The 16194-nt window shown below is 36.4% G+C and overlaps 1 long non-coding RNA gene across 2 annotated transcripts in view; it reads left to right on the top strand.

Annotated features, from left to right (window-relative positions):
• LOC143694719 (uncharacterized) overlaps window positions 1-15970 on the top strand; it is a 138802-nt gene extending 122832 nt beyond the window's left edge. For both annotated transcript variants that reach the window (XR_013183375.1, XR_013183374.1), the window contains 3 exons: window positions 7186-7303; window positions 14631-14691; window positions 14842-15970. This is a non-coding gene — a long non-coding RNA (uncharacterized LOC143694719). The remainder of the gene's footprint in view (window positions 1-7185; window positions 7304-14630; window positions 14692-14841) is intronic.
• Window positions 15971-16194: the final 224 nt, after the last annotated feature.

Raw genomic sequence — 16194 nt, 5'->3', positions numbered from 1 at the left:
GCCTACACATAAGGGAATCTTGCAGTTTAAATAATATTTAAGAATTGAAATGAAACCATGTTTTATGTCTGAATAGTGAACTATAATTACCTCAGTTCATAACTGTCAAGAAATAAAAGGCAAAAGGCAAAAGCAAGGCAAGGAAGGAAAAGGAAAAGGGAAAAGGAAAAGGGGGAAGAGGGAAAGGAAAGGAAAGGAAAGGAAAGGAAAGGAAAGGAAAGGAAAGGAAAGGAAAGGAAAGGAAAGGAAAGGAAAGGAAAGGAAAGGAAAGGAAAGGAAAGGAAAGGAAAGGAAAGGAAAGGAAAGGAAAGGAAAGGAAAGGAAAGGAAAGGGACTTTTTCATCCATACAGAAGATATTATTCACTCTTTTTTTCTAAATCTACAGACTGACTCCAGAACTAAACAGGAAACCCAGAATTCAGGAACAATAAGACAAGAGAGGATGGAAGCACATTCTGCTTCCCACAAACAACACCATTTATACTTTTATGAACTCATTTAACAAGTCTAGCTATAGGGTAAATGCCACTCTTTGTGTTAGACAACATATCTGGATCTCTGTTTCAATTTAGACAGACAAAATGAGGTGACCTGAAACCAAGAAATTTTTCTCCAGACCAGACAACTTAATTTCAATAACCTGACAGAAATGTGTTTATAAAGTTTAGTGATTTACCACAATCCAAATGCACATCACACATAGAAGGTAAGTAGAAACAGGATAAATCTCGAGGCATAGTTATTATTTTTGTCAATTGTAAAGTATTGTCCTGTTACCTTTTTTGTAATTCTAGGAATGAATGAGCTCAAGTCCATTTTGCAAGACTAATTATTTTATTATTTTTAATCTCATCATAATTTTCTGCTCTCCTTGCTGTCCTAAGACAAAGGGCAGCATAATATAATAGTCACTGTAGAAAGACTGTTATATTAAGTAAAATTTTTGCTTTGCTAGGTGGAGGACGGGATCCTTCACAGTAGTGAGAATGTTGCCCAAAGATTGTGAAACTGATGTATTTACCCATAGTTTTGGTATTTTAGGAAAAGTTTACAGCAATCAGCATTTACCCAGCAAGTAGGGTTTAACATATGTGGCATCGCTTTAAAGATATTTCACACTCCCTGGAAAGCAATATTCATATCACTTTCCTGTCTCTATTGATCTGAGGTGAAACTCCATTAACAGTAATAGGAATAGCTACAGAAATATCTGCTATTCTGCTTTATTTAGGTGCCCTTGAACTGACATCTAATCTTAGTCAGCCAAATGGGATAAGGAAAAATTTAATATGGAAGACACTTGTGACAATTGCTCCTCAATGAGATTAAAGCAAAACAGATGACACATTTTTTCCCAGCAAAGCATGATGCCATGTTATGTGATAATCCATTTTGTTACAGAATACAGTCAGCAAAAGATTCCCTTTTCACAAACAACAGTATGATTAGAAAGACTTAATTTTTAATCTCCTTCCACTGTTTCTATATCGACTGACAGAAAGAAGCATATTTGATTTTTTTAACAAAATAATAATTAAGGAAAAGGGGAGATGCATCTATTTTTTTTTATGCCTAGTCTGAGAAATCCAGTTAGATAAAGTGAGTATTTAAAGCTTAGGAAAGCTTGTATGTGAGATATCAAGGATATATTTCCTGAAGGACACATCAGGTAACAGTAGTGATTATACTGTTTCTATGGGGTGGGGGAAAAATTGTGAAAAGACAACACGTCACTAAGCATGACAAATCTTAGGAGGTCTGTGTAGCAGTGCTACACTGAAACCAAGAACAGGTTAAATCCCATTAAATTCAAATAATAGAGCCTTATTGCCTTCCACTAATTCTAGTCCTATTAAGAAGATGCTGGAATTGTTTCTTAGCTGTTTGCTTTTATCCACCATTTCAAAGTACATGTATATAACAGTCTGGAACAACGATTTACCTTATTTCTCTGTGTTTTGTCAGAATAGGACAAATATAAAGGAATTAGTTGAAGGAACAGAAAGAGATGTCTGCTATGTAAGTCCTAAGGATATTTTTTTTCTGATTAAGAAGAAACAAAGACTGAGAAATACTGGCAGGGGGAGATGTGTTTAAGTGATGTTTTAATTTCTGTTTCCCCAGCTTGAATGACTGTGCATTTTAAATGCTGTTAGGAGGTCCATCAATGTGACACTGGAGTTTGGTGTAATGAGTAAAATGTTCCAGCGCTGTCTCCATGAGTGACCTCTGTTATCACCTTAGGCAAGGTCCCACCTCCCATCATTTATCTGGCCAATTAATAAACCATACAGGCCAGGGACTGTCTCTCATTCTGTGTGCCCACATTGAGGGGGCCCTGCCTCTGTGGTAGGAAATATATATTACTGTAATTCAAATGTCAGGGATTCAATTAAAAAACAGTTGACGAAGCAAAGGGAAAAACTTACCTGACATGACTGCGAACAGATTATTGAAAGGTTTATTTGCAAGAAAAGCACTTTTCATCAGGTTATCCAGTTAGAAAGTTTGGATCAAATTTAGTGCATAGTAACAGCCAAATATTGAAAAGAATAAACTATTCTAAATCTTTTAAGTACTAGGAGCATTTAATTTTCTGGGAAACATCTCAGGAAAATTTGCATGTCACTCACAGGTCAAGGAGGAATTAACCCTTTTCACTAGCTTTTGAATTCACAAAGGACATGGCAGGTCACAATTCAAATACATACATTTCCAGTCTAAATTTACAGCAACCAAAAACCCTTGTCTTGCATGAAGTAACAGGAAGTACCTCCCTTAAGGGCATTAGGGAGGTAATGCTTGTGAATGTCTACACTTGCTCTTATTTAAAAAAGACAAAAATAAAATTAAAAGTAATTTTTATGGAAAAAATGTGTTGATTATCAACAGATCATTCAAATATTGCTGATTTTCAAAAACTCAGGCTATCAATTTTGGGGGCTTTTTTTCCTGTTTTTAAACAGGGAAACTAGGAAATCCAAAGAACAAAATTTTTCCCCAATATTTTCAAACATGCAAAAAAAATAAAAAGGGGGCAGAAAGAATCTTTCAATTTGTGATCAGTTTTAATTACAAATGAAAGATTTAAATTTGGGTGATTTCTGCTATTTTAATAGAAATCATACTGGCTTTTGCGTTTTTGCATGCTTTGAAAAATAGTAATGGCAAGAACTTTTATTGACTTCACTTCAAAATTTCCTGTATTAGAAGTTTTCCTCTGATCATCCCAACTTACTTAATTTTGGTCCATATCATGGAAAGATGTTGGATTAATTTTTGATGAAACCTAACCTATCCATGGAACCAGACTAGAGCAATTCCAAATTGCTCTAATTGCCAAAGCATGCATGGTATGGACATTGTGTTCTCAGCACTGGCTCTCTTCTGGTCCTGGTGGACCTAGGATTCCACAGGTCCTAACAGGATTTTTCACTGTAAACATAGGCATAGATCATCATGAAAAATTAAAAAAAGCTAAATAATGAGATTTTAATATTGTTGACACAGTTCTAAATATCCGTAGGAGGGTTACTGCAGTAAACTATGAAACATGAAGATCTACTGCCATATGTAGTGCTAAACACAAATTCAACAGTGCTACAATTGCAATAGCATACTTGCAGTATTAACTTCAACAAAATATTTGCAATCACAGAACTAAAAAACAAAGTAAAATTGAAATCATTAATCCCTACATAGATTTTAAGACTTTCTGTGACATTTTCATAAACACAAATTGAAATGAAGACTGTAGTGACTTAGAGTGTCTACCACAGTACTTTTCTATCCTCTAAACCTATAAGTAGTTTATGAAAGATTTGCAGCTCTTTATTCATAGTACTTAATGAAGTTGTAATTTTGGGTTTGGATTCACAACACGAAAGATGAATAAAAAATTAGGAGTTTGTTCTACTATACATCAGTAAGAGTGCGTGGCTGGCTAATTCAATTCAAAGACTTTAACCTACTGGTACTGTCTCTGCTAGACTGTGGGAGGAAACCTATCAAGCACAAAATAGTAGCTTCAAACACATTGCTAAAATAGTAGAAACTGTAGGATAGGTGCCAAACTGAAACTGAATGTTTGCTCTTATCCCAAGAAAGCAGTCAGATGAGCATCTTTGAGGCTCCCCTTTCCACATTTCAGTGGATGGAAATAATCTCCCTTTAAAATGCCAATAGTCTAACTCTTCCCTGTCTTCAGTTTTATTAATCCTTTATATCTCTGCAAAGTGAATAGGACACTTAAACTTCTCATGACTCATTTGTGCTGCTCTAGCAGTGCAGAAATGCCATAAAGATTTGCCTTTTTTCAGTACAGTATAGAAGTTTTGGCATTTCCAATCCATGCATTTGAAAGTTTCCTGTTCTTATAAAAAGCTTAACTTTGTAAAACCTTTAAAAATTGTGGACCTGCCCTCATAGTTTAAGGGGTGTCTGAGTTACATTATCTATTCTGTTGTTTGGGACTTTGAGTCTCTCTTCTGTTCCCCGCCATGCATATGAAAGTAGCAGCAAGTAAGAGACTGTAAAATAATACATATTCTACCTATTAGACAAAGTCCCTGTTTCAAGGGGCACAAATAGCTGACATAATGACTATCAGTGTATGACACCATGCTAGACTATGTTATTGAGACACATAATTTCTAACGTCAATAATTCTGCAGCATCACAACAAAAGCCACGTGAAATCCCTTAACAGTTGTCTGTAATTAGCTAAAAGGTACAGGTGAGTACACAGAAGAATAACTACTTGTTCTTGTTTAACATCTGGTAATTAAGTGGAGAAAAGTGGTGGTTTCTTGTGGGAAAATATTTTACCCATTAATCTTAACCACAATAATGTAGTCACTGCATTTGGATCAAGTTGCAGAAAGGATAAAAAGAACTGGCAGCATTATATTTCACACACCGATATCTAATCTGCATTTTTTTTCTGCATCATGTTCTTCATAGCATCATGATGGCTTTCACAAATTGCGAGAATAGGGTTACAAAAAGAGAATGCATTGCAAGGACATGCAGTAAAATCATACTCAGACTGTAAGAGAGGGAAAATGAACTGGCACTCATAATCCTATTAGGACCCACATGCGAAATTTCACTCTTCCACTTTTTATGTTTGTTTCAGCTGTGCCCCATTTTACTTAGAATTCAAACTCTTAGCCCTAAAGAGTTCCCATATGATTTTATTCTTTATCTAAAAAGAAATTATAGGAAAATAAATAGAGTATATATGTGTGTAGACTGGCTTTTACTGCTATAACAGGCAGTTAGGTGGTAAAAGACTGAAATTAAAGAGTTGCATCAGCATGACGCTGACATAATATAGAGGAAATCAGTCCCATTCTGGATTCATTTTAATGCACAATATGAAAAGGAGAGACAAGAATAAAGTTATGTTTATGGCTTGCTGGTATAACCAGCACCTCTTACTGCATATAACTTCATTTGAACAAATGCAAATGATTTATTCAGATACAGTACCTACATCTTTTTATCAAATTCTTTTACATTAATTTTATTTGAATGTAGACATCTGCTGAGAAATCATAAAGTATCAATTAAGCTTTCTCTATGTGTGATTTAACTGAAGTGTTTTCATCTTGGACATGACCATTGCCTAATTCAGGATCAATTTGTATGCAAACCAAACCAATTTTTAAGTATCTGGAATCAATCACTTGAATATTGAAAGCTCCCTATATTTGAAATATTGAAGTTACCCATTCAGTGAGCTACATTCATGCTGTGCACTGAATAAGGCAGGAGTCTTGTGAAAAAATGCTGTGTGATTATGTAATTAATTCCAATACAGATGTACAAAAGGAAAACTGGTAATCTTCATCCCAGTTTTTTCTTACCCTGAGCAGATGGCTTTACAATCTTACCTTTCATGTAGCAAACCAGTATTATTGCTGGTTTAACACAATTGCCTAGGGTTTTTCGTCTTTTTTTCTTTAATGAGCAAAATAATAACTAAAACATATACTAAAGTTTATGGATGCATATTATTTTCCAAACTGATTAACAAAGAGACTTATGCTGCAGCAAATTAGAAAACTTAATTCCTCTATATTAATGTCCCTATAAGTTTTTTTCTTTTCTACTTCAATGGAACATCTCCTGCAACCATTTTGATTTTCCAAGTGGCATGTGCAGGCCTCTGTGACTTGAACTAAAGTACTTGCAAATCATCCCTTGGCTGTACCTCCCTATGGAAGAGGCAGTGGGGAGAGAGAGCTCAGCCCTGTGCGACACAAGTGTGTGGTCCCCCAGCTCTTGCTCACATTGAAGTGTTACCTCTATGAACAGGACAGACAGTTGTCCTCTCACCCTCTGACCTGGCCTAGAAGCCATATTGTCCTGAGTACAAGGTTATTCTATGGGCAATATATCCTTTGGCTTTAGAGCTCCTGCATTAAATCTGGCTTCACACAGAACCAGACAGCATACAGCTGTCTGCACTTGTCTGCACCCATAGGCACAAAATTCCTATTATTCCTCTGCTAAGCGAATTATACCTTGCTGATGCTTTTCATAGCACTTTGTGACAGTAAAAGAAAACAGAGCTGAGCATTCACTCTAATGTTCAGAGAAGGAAAGTGCTGCAGTAATTATAAGCTTCTCTATTATTCTCTACAATTGCCTTTTGATTTTGTCTCCTTTTCCTTCACAGCTGAATTCCTGTCATGTTTTCCTTCTGCTCCTATGTATCCCTACATCACGCCTTCTCAGACCTGACTCTCCATTGCTTTTCCTTCACCTCTCTCTTCTCTTTTATTCCTAATAAATGTCCAAGTATGCTTTTCAGAAGCTTATGACTTTGATCTTTGGAGCAAAGTTTCACAGAAACCTTTCTCTCCCAAGATTTCAATCTAATAAACGAGGCACTGAGTGCCAGGAGGGAGTTATGCACTGAAAGAAAACATCTGTGGCTTGCAGGGCTCACTCTTCCTGTCCTTGCAAGCCTTCTCATTCAAGTGGCCACATCCTAGGCAGCGTTTTCAGAGGTATCATCAGCACTTTTGCTAGAAAGGGAATAAACACATACAGTTGCAATATACAGGCAATGCTGCCTGTATATTGCAACTGTAGTAGTTGAACATCTGAAGTAGTTTCTTTCAGTTTTTCTTTCTTTTGGCAGCATTTAATCTTTACTGTTTTCTCCTGTGCAGGATGAACTGGTGGGAAGTTACAGGAGCATTCTTCAAGATAGACAGGACAATACTGAGAGAAAATCTTCCTGGTCAGTCTGGCTGCTTATCTTCTGCTAACCTCCTGCTCTGACTGTGGGTAAGCAGGGGAAGAAGGAGATGAGTAATCTTAACGCTTAATACCCAAAGCATTAAACTGCATGTTTTAAATGAAAAAAATTACTCAACTATGTGCCAACTATGTTCCTAATGCTGAGAACTTGCTTAAGTTCCATGAATCTTTCAGCTTGTGTTGATCTGAAAGAACAGGTATTTTATTCAAATGGCATTTGAACCAGAATATTTTTCTGGTTGATATAACATCGCATTTTGAAAGATTAATATTCTACCAAGTGCTTTTAGCAGATTTTGCAAAGCTAGGCTATGAGTGCTTCCTGTCAAGCTGCACAAAAACAAAGACTGGACCTTTTCCCATTGAGAATCACTCCTCCAAAACCAGCTTTTGGATGAGAAAAAACCATTTTTCTGTGACTCAAATGTGTTTTGAGTTTCATCAAAATAAATCAGAAATTATCACAGTGTATTGGAATATTTCCCACCTCATATCTGCATGCTCACTGCACTGGGATTATGATAATTGCATTCAGGAATGAAGAGGTGCTCCAGCATCCCTTGCATTTTCACACAAGCTGCTTGCTGGGATGATGGGTAGATTCAGATCTGCTGCTCTTAGCAAGTAGCTGTGCTGAGCTGCAGGGCAGCTTGCCCCTAGGCTGACATTTTGGGAGACACAACTTTCTGGGTGATCACTCCTCTGTTTCTGAAGCAGGTCAGCAGCATGCTGGGTTTGAGACTGAAGCACATTGTCAAATTTTATATTCTTTCCCTCTGTCAAGAGAATAAAAGCACTTATTTAATGGATCATTCAGAGTTCAGAGACCATGCAAGATGCCTCTTCCACATTTTCATCTGTAGAGTAAGTCTAGCTTCTGTAATAAAAGTTGTGAAACATGCAAAATTGATGAACAAGCTTTCTTCTTTTTTTCCTCTCAAGAAAGTACATCTATTTTTAAACAAAATGTATATCTGCTGTTCCTAAGAGAATGAGTCTGGAGTTCTACTGGTTTACTGCTTTGTTTTACAAAATATATTATAGGCCAAAAGCATATTATAAAATCTTAGAAATTTTACTTTCTTCATTTTTTTTTCAAAGCCTTTGATACTCAGTCCCACTGAAACAAAATATACCTGATTCATTAAGATGTTTTTTTCAAGTAGAAGCCCTTAAAGCTCCCTTTTTAAACAGTCTTGCTTAAGTTTTTAAAATTAAGTAACTTTTTAATTTTAAAAAATAGTTTCTCTTTGAAAGTTCTCAAATAATATTGAAGTTACTTGAAACAGAATTAAAGTTTTATTTCAATCTGAAATTCTCGTAAAATCACTAATATTTTCTTCTCTCAGCTGAGCCCTTCTCAAGAGTGTAGCTTGTAGAAAACTCAGATTAAATATGTTCAGCATTAGTTTATCTCCACTTTCCCTGAACTAGTAGGAATTCTACAATGAAAATTAGTGGGAAAATAAAATTAGTGGGAAAATATCTCATTTTAAAGAAAATATTTAATCTGCAAGTTTTAATTTTAATTCTATCCCAGTAGATATCCAACAAATCCAAAAATTAGGAGACTGAGATTTTTTCCCCCCCAGGCCACAAAATTTAGCTTTGATTGTCACACCTAAACTTTGGTAATTTTCATTTTGCTGTGTTCCAGCAAAAATGTTTCCAGTATGAATGGAAGGAATTGACCCTAATGGCATGGTTAAGTGAGTGTAAGAAGATGTTTTCTCTAAAGCATACATCACCTCAGTTCTTTGGGATAAAAGGCAACAGCTCATAAGAAAGTATCATCCAGAAAATTGCTGTTGTTATGAATAAACATGAAAATCCATTAAAATTTTATTTTCCATATCTATATTTTCCTCTACGATCTTTTACATGCATTAGAAAGTATATAAAGGTACTGTTTTATAAAAATATTCTGTACAGAAATCCTGTAACCTCATTAAATGTGCTTTATTTTGCATGACTAAAGATTTGGACAGTGCAGAAAGGCCTTGTCCTAATGATGTCACAATATATGCTCACACTAATCCCATGGAAACTCTGGAGCTTGGGGCCTGTGCCTGCAGGGATACAATGGATACAGAGGATCCAGGGGACTGCAAAGTGATGGCAACAAGAAAAGCCTTAGAGCACCACAGGAGGTTGCATTAGAGCCAGCCAGAGACACATCCAGCCTGCTATGCAAGGGGAAGTAGGACATGGAAAACCGAGAATGGCACAGGCCATTATGTCCCTCTAGCAGGCAGCTAGGCACTAAAATGAACACTGACATAAAATTAAATATGTCATAGTACCACAAAGTTCATTTTATTATTAAAAAAGAGAAAAATTATAAAACTTCTGATACAAATGAATTAATTTTTCCTGGTTTTTTTCATTCTAGCCAATACTTCTTCAGTGATTTGCTGGATGATTTTATCATGCTTCTTTGTCTTGAGAAAGTGTAGAGAAAAAATGGTAAAATATCTAAATAACTAAATATTCATTGCTTAGTAATACTAAACTAAGATTCTCTGAATGAGCTCTGCATCTTCTAATTTGTTTCAGTTGAAATATATTTAATTTTTTTTTTAGTAATTTGTCCTTCTTACCTTCATTTATTATATAAGTACAGCAATGTGGCCTTCTTAATTGGGCCACTGGAAATTTAGAAGTCCAAAGTTAGGTGGAGTGTCTAGTACATTATTCTCATTCTGAATAAAAAAGGAACAAATGTTACTCAAATGTAAATCTTTGTCTTTCTACATCTTGAACTCAAAAGCAAACAGGCATCAAAGTCAAAATTCTGCTATGAATACAGCAAGCCTGGTAAAAATAGAAGCTGTATAAAAGCAGCCAAGGGACTTGCTAAGAGATTCAATGAAGGAGAAGTAAAAGAGAATGTAGCATAATAGGATTGAGAGGGAAAAGCTGATTTCCAACAGAAATGTAAGAACTGAAATTCAGAATTAAAGGCTGTGATCATGGTTCACATGCATTCAGTGTAAATTAGGAATAAAATTTCTGAAGTTTCTGGGGTGGGATATTTGTAAGTGAAGAGAAGACCTAGTCATTGAAACAGCCAAATGACTGAAAGAGGTTGGGTTTTTTTGGGTTTTTTTTATCAATTATGCAAAGCCATATGAAATTAGAGTTACTGAGAGTTGAAGATATTTTATTAATTGTCTCTGTTAATTTCATGCATCCAAGGAATGTACCATGTAAACTTGTGATTATAATGTGATGGGGATTATACCCATTATCACCATTCTTACCCTCTCTGCCTTATTATTTACCCCTTGAAGAAAACTTTATCTGATGCTTGGAACTGATTTTAGTGGCCACAAAATCAAAACAAGTTTTGTAATCAATGGTATAACTTCAAGTGCAGCCATATTTTTCCCTCTCAATGTGTTCTGTAAAGAGATGTACATAGAAAAACCTGCACTTTGCTTATTAGCTATGGGAATTCCTTATTCCTGGGAGCAGAATAGAGGCACTTGGGACATGCACATTAACTTGAATAACATACTGAGTGTCTTCTGTATGAATTCAAGCACAACCTGGGGTGCAGTAGGGATATAAGACTCCCTTAGGTGTCTCTTCACAAGGTGCCAGTACTCCATCACCATTAACACCTCAAAGTGTTTTAGGCCCTTTGCTGCTATCAACGGCACAGCATCTGCCAGCCTCTGAGGAAGCACTTCTGGAAAATGTGTAATCAGCATTTTCTGTGCCTACAAGTGGCAAGGGAAGTTGCTGAATGAAGCCTGAGATTGTTCCATACTCCAACCTATGCTGCTCTGAGAAGAGACGGCTTTTTTACTTAATCACCTGTAAGCACTGGTGAAAGGGCTTTTCCCCCCTCTCGGGCATTTTTTAACTGAGCTCCCCTCTCTACTCATAGTGAATAGTCAGTCCACTTCAAGAGAAATAATGTAAAGTTATCTCTTCTGACTGTGGATGCTGAGTTTGAGGGCAACAAAGACCCAGGTTCCCTATGAAAGCCACAGAAAGACAAGGGGCACTGCCAGGGGAAATTCAAGCTACTGCATCTGTGACCTAATTTCCAGTAGTGCTTGACTCTCTATAGATTAAATAAGGCTGTAAGCAACTACATGCTGAGTCTGGTGCTTCCGCTGGGCAGGATATACGGATGGTCAGTCATCTACACATGCTTAGAAAAAATATGGGAATTAATAGGAAAATTAGAGTCCAGTTTCATTGTGTAGTTAACATTTAGTGTTAACCACCTTATGGTCCCGTTATATTTCACAGCATATGAAAGTCCTCAGAATCTCAGAGGAAGGAAATGCTGTGCTCCTTATAGAGCTGCGTCTGCTATTGCATTAACACAACATTCTGTGAAGATCTTTTGGTTTCTCCTTAAGTTTTTTTCCCTTTGTAAAATAGTCCCAAGTAGTTATCCCGTATTGTGACAACCCAAAGCAGCCTTGTCAGTTTTGTCTTGAAAGTACTTTTACAGAAAGAGTTAGTGGTTTACAACACATTCTATTCCGTAGTTTCATCTTTTTCTTTTTTTTTTTCCTTTTCTTTTTCATTTCTGGTATAAAAGATAGGCTGATTCCAGTGCAATATATGATATTACAACATGGCATCTTGACTTTTCAATTATCCTTTAATACTGTAATTTGCTTGCCTTGAGTTATATCTAAGATCTATAAAAATGTAAATCTTGAGGTTTTTCTCAGATATTTGATGCTGAAATTATTGCAGTGATAACCTTGTAATTTAAACACAGCCAGGTGGGGAAAGAGGTGAAGAGAGAATAATCTTCAACTGTTGTGATGCCCTCTTTGTATGTATACACAGACATTAAATCAAAATCCCTGCATTTATTTTAGTCTATCATATACATACTCTCCTATGTAATCAAATCTTTGAAATCTAATTAAACAAACATGTCACTGTTTCTAGGGATATTATTTCTTATTCCTCGAAGAAGCTTCTGAAATATACCTAGAATCTGTGTATGCAAACTTACAAGATTGTACAAAATGGCATAATTTTAGCAGGCTTAGCTTTTTGCAGTTTCGTTGATTGTTCAGCTGAGCTCAGCTCCTGCTGAGCTGTTTGTTTGGGGGTATTGCACCTCTTCGAAACTCTAGAGGCACATATGTAAAATGGATTTTTTTTATGTAATTTTCTGGTTCCAGAGCTTCCTAATTGTTGAATCTATAGGGATATGAAGTTTCTTTCTTGCCCTTTTTTTTTTTAAGCATTTTTCAATCTATTTTTTGGTTTTGTAAACCCCCTAAAGTGCATTATGGAGACCCTTTGGAATTCAGTTTATGCATATAAAACGATTTCCCAGTGGGCAGTTGGATGCAAAATATGGAAATGCACAGCTGATTTATATTCCACATAACTCCCAGTCCCTCCTGCGACAGCCAGAGCATCTTAGCTAGGCATGCCATTCAGTCCAGAAACATTAAATTTCACCATCGCTTTCAGTGGAAGTAGAACCAGCCTCACAATCAGAACCCCAAGTAAGTACCCGGCACTGTAACCAAACAACAATTTTCTAAATCTTACGCTTGAATAGCCATCAATGAATAAATTTACGTTTAATATCAGTGTAACTCCATTGATATAAAAACATTCAGACGCAGAAGGTGGACCTTGAAGAAGCTTTCAGCAAGCATACCTGCTGCCTTATGTAATGATGCACCTGAGTGCTGCCAGGGGTGTTACTGAATGGCACAAACAAGCTGCCACCTCTTTGCTGTAACACTGGTTTAGCTTGAGTCCCGTTCAACACAACCATACTGCTAATCTTATTAATTATGCTATCTCTTATACACAGCTTCTAACTAATAGGTCTTAAAACTCCTCACAGGGAGGTCAGTGGCACAGTTTACAGAAGGGGAGATGGGAAAGGAAGAGAAGTGAGGATAGACAGGAAGGAAGAGGAGTGAGGATAGACAGGAAGGATTGTAAAGGATATAATTCCTACGAACCCCTTTTAGATGTAGTAGGCTGTGGCCCTCCCAATATTATAATGCAGAATGCTAGGAGAAAGGAGAAGAGAGCCCACATTTTGCTATTCCAAGAGCAGGGCTCTGTCCTGATTCTGGCCAGGACACAGTTAATTTTTGTAATAGTCAAGAGGGGCTATTGCTGGGACCTGGAGGTTATTCTGTACCATCTCACTTCCATTTTCTGGTGATGGGGAAGGGGTTCCATCCAGGTGGTGTAGGCTGGAGGAGGGAGCATTCAGGTATTTTCACAGGGTTTCCCTGTGAATCATTTGCCTTTTTCTTGTAACCTCTGTCATTAGTATTGTCGCTGTTACTGTTGTAATTGCTATTTCCAGTAAATTGTTCTTAACTCAACCCATGATCTTTACTTTTTATGCCTTGAATTCTCTCCAGCCCTCCACAGGGGAGGGGGAGGGAGGTATGAATGAGTGGTGCATGGTTTGGAGTGGTTTCAGGGGGTTCACTAAATTGGAGACTATCATTCCCAAACCACAAGAGCCTCTTAACAAAAGACTTCTTACCTTACAATTTCAAATTATCTGTATTTCTTAGCATGTTCTGGCATTGACAAATCAGTATGCAACAAGGTGGAGAAAGAGCTTTAAATAGTAGATGATGAACAAAGACTATTTTTCATTTTGCTATATTTAATAAAAAATACTTTTCCAAGTGAAAAGGCCAGTATCTGTGTCAGATAACATATCTTTAACAGTGTCCTGTCAGTTTTCCACAAAGCATGCACTCACTCTGTTATCCATAGCTGTACTCTTCAACATTTTAAAAATTATTTTAGCTTAAAAAATAAATGCTACAATAAAATGGCATAATCATTATGCCAATAATGATACAGATGATGGATACTTTGACAAAATTATGAAAGAATAGATACTTGGGGGTCACATGTAAGACAGCTTTCATCTGGTACCTCAATGACAAGTCACAAAACTCTTTTTAAAATTAAGGAGAGTTGACTCGTCTGCAAAATTTCAAGTGCTGTACTGAAAATTTACTCCCTGTTGTCAAAAATGTAGACAAAATACTCAATAGAAAATATTTCTGCTTATATTTTATGGAAAAGATTATTTATGCTCTTGAACATCTAATATTCTGTGGAGAGGAGTATTTTCAGAGCACAAAGAAAATTGTGCTTTCATTGTTTACAGTTTTAAAGAAGCTCAGTGCCACAAAAGAAATGAAACTCAGTGGGACAGAGGAGTTCTCAACAATAAAAGTTAAAAATACCCACCATTAAAAGTATTTCAGCAGCTGCCTAATGCCTTCAAAGATTTCTCAGCAGGTAGTTGAGGCAGACACCCTGCTACACACCTTTGTTGTTTACAGTTTATCTTTTTTCTGCCCCACAGATACCATGCAGTCATTCTCAGAGCTGGAGCTGTGTTCAGGCTCCACTTGCATCCTTGAAAGGTATTTAAATTATGATTTAATCAGGTGTCTAGTCTTTAAGCAAATATACCTGCAGTTAGCTACTTCAAGGGTAAAGGGATATAGAAAGAACAATCCTTTGGTCTCATCATGTGAGGGGATGGACTTAGGCCTGAACTTTTGCTGTTGTAGGTGGAAAACCCAATTCATCACAACAGGCATCTCTGCAGAGGATGTGAAGGTCAGCCAGAAGTGTCTGGAGGTAATACTTGCCTTAAAAGAGGAACTGGATGTCCAGCTCACACCGACTGACCGTCAGACCATCTTAGAATGAGAATGCTTTTTGTTATATTAAATATTTAAAGGTGTTACATTTTTTATCACTTCTTCCATATCTTCAGAGGCCTCCCTTTGATATAGGCACTATTACTTATGAGATTTCATAGACAGGAAATCCAGGTATGTAGGTCAAATGTTGTTTAGTCAAGTTCAAACTTAAAAAACCCCACAAACTTAGCAATGGTCTGGAAAGGGCAAGTGTAGGAGCCGAGTGTCTAGATACTTCTAGAAGGGCAAGAGGTTGTCATGAGTGACATTGAGAGGGGATCTCTTTTGGCAGTTCATAAGAGAACATCTTGCAATAGCTCTTTGCCACTGCTTACCTCTATGAAAAAATTTTTACTAATTTTTTAAGAAAAGGGAAACTTGATTGCACTATACTGAATATACTTTCATTTGAGATAATGGATTCTCAACTACAAAGTCATAGATAAACAACCACAATTTTTGAATTATAAAGAATTATAGGAAATCTGAAAAGGCATCTCACTTACCTTACTTCTCCCAAAGTAGTATTTCATTAATTAGGAAATGTGTTACTGCCTATTTCTCATACCACATAGTTCACAGACAATTGTTAGATGGAACATAACAAGAATTTAACTAATTGACATTAGCTTTCATTACTCTCTAATGTCTCAAATAAGGTAATATGAGAGTGAAATAAATTTAAGCTAATGTAATATCCAATTAGGATATAATCCAAGGTAGATATTTCACTATTTGAATATTCTTTCCTTCATTGAACCCTCCTGATGAGGTCTGCCTTGCATTTCTCAGCAGTACATTAGAGGCATAGTCATCTTTCACAAGAGGAGCAGAAGAATTTCACAAGGCAAAATGAAGTGTCATGTTTATTTAATTGGATCAGTATGATCAACAGTCCCATGAGACTATGCTCAGATGCATAGCTCAGATGTGAACTTCTCTTTTTTCATATTTAAGATTCCTTTTCCACAATTATTCCTGTGGAACTACAGTCACAGCAAGATGAACATAACTTGACTGACCTTGGCCTTACACTGAGTATCACCCAACTATGCTCAGACAAAAAAACCTCACTTTAAATTTGAAGATTGTCAGTTTTTAGGCCTACATGACAATGAATACAAATACAGTTCAGATCTACTGGCCTGTCTCAGCTACATTTGTTGGAATATCAAAGATCTCAGAGACATTTAAAAACTAATTTTTATGATATGAGCA

Source organism: Agelaius phoeniceus, chromosome 1 (assembly GCF_051311805.1).
Source record: "Agelaius phoeniceus isolate bAgePho1 chromosome 1, bAgePho1.hap1, whole genome shotgun sequence".
NCBI lineage: Eukaryota > Metazoa > Chordata > Aves > Passeriformes > Icteridae > Agelaius > Agelaius phoeniceus.
Note: the sequence above shows the minus strand (reverse complement) of the source record. Positions and strands in the feature narration are given on the sequence as shown.